Source organism: Uloborus diversus, unplaced genomic scaffold (genome assembly GCF_026930045.1).
Source record: "Uloborus diversus isolate 005 unplaced genomic scaffold, Udiv.v.3.1 scaffold_407, whole genome shotgun sequence".
NCBI lineage: Eukaryota > Metazoa > Arthropoda > Arachnida > Araneae > Uloboridae > Uloborus > Uloborus diversus.
In genome coordinates this window covers 60,679-64,049 of record NW_026558579.1, presented here as the reverse complement: position 1 = coordinate 64,049, position 3,371 = coordinate 60,679, and positions in this window count along the sequence as shown.

Here is a 3,371-nt window from a genome sequence, read left to right as displayed (position 1 = left end):
GACTTCGCAAAAGGGAAAAATAAAAAAAAAATTATAAAAAAATATTTGCATTTAAGATTTCCATTCCGGCCGGGACTCGAACCCAGTACCACGCGCTAGGAACCCAACGGTCTAGCCATTAGGCTATCGGAGCTCTGTCGATGGAAGTCTTAAATATAATAAAAACAAAAAATGCACCTTGGTAATTATTGATTCAAACACTTTGAAATTTACAGGTCGAATAATTAAACTGACTCAGAATTTTTTTCCCTACATAAATAATCAATATTCGCAAAAGAGAAAAATTAAAAAAAAAAGAAGAAGAAATTTCAAATTAGAAACTAAAAGTATACATTGAAGATATTCGTTCAGGCTGGGACTCGAACCCAGGGCCACTCGCTTGGAAGCCTAACACTCTAGCCATTAGTCTATGGGAGCTCTGTCGGTGGGAGTTTTAAATATAATAAAAACAAAAAATGCACCTTGGTAATTGTTTATTTAAACACTTTGAAATCTTCGTGTCGAAAAATTAAACTGACTCAGAATTTTCTTCCCTACATAAATAATCAATAATTGCAAAGGAAAGAAATTGAAAAAAAAAGAATTTTCAAATTAGAAAAGAAATATATACATTGAAGATATTCGCTCCGGCTGGGACTCGAACCCAGGCCACTCGCTTGGAAGACCAGCGGTCTAGCCATTAGGCTATCGGAGCTCTGTCGTGCGGAGTCTTACTGCCTGACTGATACTGCCTGACTGACAGACTGGCTCACTGACTGACTGTTACTGACTGACTGACTCACTGACTGACCGAGACTGACTGACTAACTGCCTGACTGACTGAGACTGGACTGACTGACTGACTGACTGACTGACTGACTAACTGACTGACTGAGACTGACTGACTGACTGCTTGCCTCTCTGACTGGCTATTTCACTGACTGACTGAATGACTAAATGACTAACTGACACTGACTGACTGACTGCTTGACTACCTGACTGACTGCTTGACTGACTAACTGACTGGACAGGACTGACCGACTGACTGACTGACAGACTGACTGAATAAGGATGACTGACAGACTGACTGAATAAGGCTGACTGACTGACTGACTGACAGACTAACTGAATAAGGCTGACCGACTGACTGACTGCCTGACTGACTGACTGACTGAATGACTGACTGACTGACTGACCGAGACTGACTGACTGACTGACTGAGACTGGACTGGGCTGACTGACTGACTGACTGACTGAGACTGACTGACTGCTTTAGTGACTAACTGACTGCACAGGACTGACCGACTGACTGACTGACTGACTGCCTGACTGACTGACTGACTGAATGACTGACTGACTGAGACTAAATGACTGACTGCTTGACTGACTGGCTGAAGGACTAACTGACTGACTGAGTGACTGACTGACTGGACTGACTGACTGAGACTGAATGACTGAGTGCTTGACTGATTGACTTTCAGACTGACTGACTGACTTCGCAAAAGGGAAAAATAAAAAAAAGCATTATAAAATTAGAAAAAAATATTTGCATTTAAGATTTCCTTTCCGGCCGGGACTCGAACCCAGTACCACGCGCTAGGAACCCAACGGTCTAGCCATTAGTCTATGGGAGCTCTGTCGGTGGGAGTTTTAAATATAATAAAAACAAAAAATGCACCTTGGTAATTGTTTATTTAAACACTTTGAAATCTTCGTGTCGAAAAATTAAACTGACTCAGAATTTTCTTCCCTACATAAATAATCAATAATTGCAAAGGAAAAAAATTGAAAAAAAAAAGAATTTTCAAATTAGAAAAGAAATATATACATTGAAGATATTCCCTCCGGCTGGGACTCGAACCCAGGCCACTCGCTTGGAAGACCAGCGGTCTAGCCATTAGGCTATCGGAGTTCTGTCGAGCGGAGTCTTACTGCCTGACTGATACTGCCTGACTGACAGACTGACTCACTGACTGACTGATACTGGCTGACTGACTCACTGACTGACCGAGACTGACTGACTAACTGCCTGACTGACTGAGACTGGACTGACTGACTAACTGCCTGACTGACTGAGACTGGACTGACTGACTGACTGACTGACTGACTGACTAACTGACTGACTGAGACTGACTGACTGACTGCTTGACTCTCTGACTGGCTATTTCACTGACTGACTGAATGACTATATGACTGACTGACTGCTTGACTACCTTACTGACTGCTTGACTGACTAACTGACTGGACAGGACTGACCGACTGACTGACTGACAGACTGACTGAATAAGGATGACTGACAGACTGACTGAATAAGGCTGACTGACTGACTTACTGACAGACTGACTGAATAAGGATGACTGACTGACTGACTGAATAAGGATGACTGACTGACTGACTGAATGACTGACTGACTGACTGACTGACTGACTGCTTTAGTGACTAACTGACTGCACAGGACTGACCGACTGACTGACTGACTGACTGCCTGACTGACTGACTGACTGACTGACTGACTGCCTGACTGACTGACTGACTGAATGACTGACTGACTGAGACTAAATGACTGACTGCTTGACTGACTGGCTGAAGGACTAACTGACTGACTGAGTGACTGACTGACTGGACTGACTGACTGAGACTGAATGACTGAGTGCTTGACTGATTGACTGTCAGACTGACTGACTGACTTCGCAAAAGGGAAAAATAAAAAAAAAAAGAATTATAAAATTAGAAAAATATATTTGCATTTAAGATTTCCTTTCCGCCTGGGATTTGAACCCAGGGCGACACTCATGGAAGCCCAACGCTCTCGCCAATATACTATCGGATCTCTGTTGATCGGTGTCTTAATTATAATAAAAACAAAAAATGCACCTTAGTAATTATTGATCTAAAATCTTTGAAATCTAAAGGTCGAATGATTAAACTGACTCAGAATTTTCTTCCGTACATAAATAATCCATATTTGCAAAAGAAAGAAATTGAAAAAAAAAAGAATCTTCAAATTAGAAGAGAAATATATACATGGAAGATTTTCGTTCCGGCCGGGACTCAAACCCAGTACCACGCGCTTGGAACCCAACGGTCTAGCCATTAGGCTATCGGAGCTCTGTCGATGGAAGTCTTAAATATAATAAAAACAAAAAATGCACCTTGGTAATTATTGATTCAAACACTTTGAAATTTACAGGTCGAATAATTAAACTGACTCAGAATTTTTCTCCCTACATAAATAATCAATATTCGCAAAAGAGAAAAATTAAAAAAAAAAGAAGAAGAAATTTCAAATTAGAAACTAAAAGTATACATTGAAGATTTTCGTTCAGGCTGGGACTCGAACCCAGGGCCACTCGCTTGGAAGCCTAACACTCTAGCCATTAGTCTATGGGAGC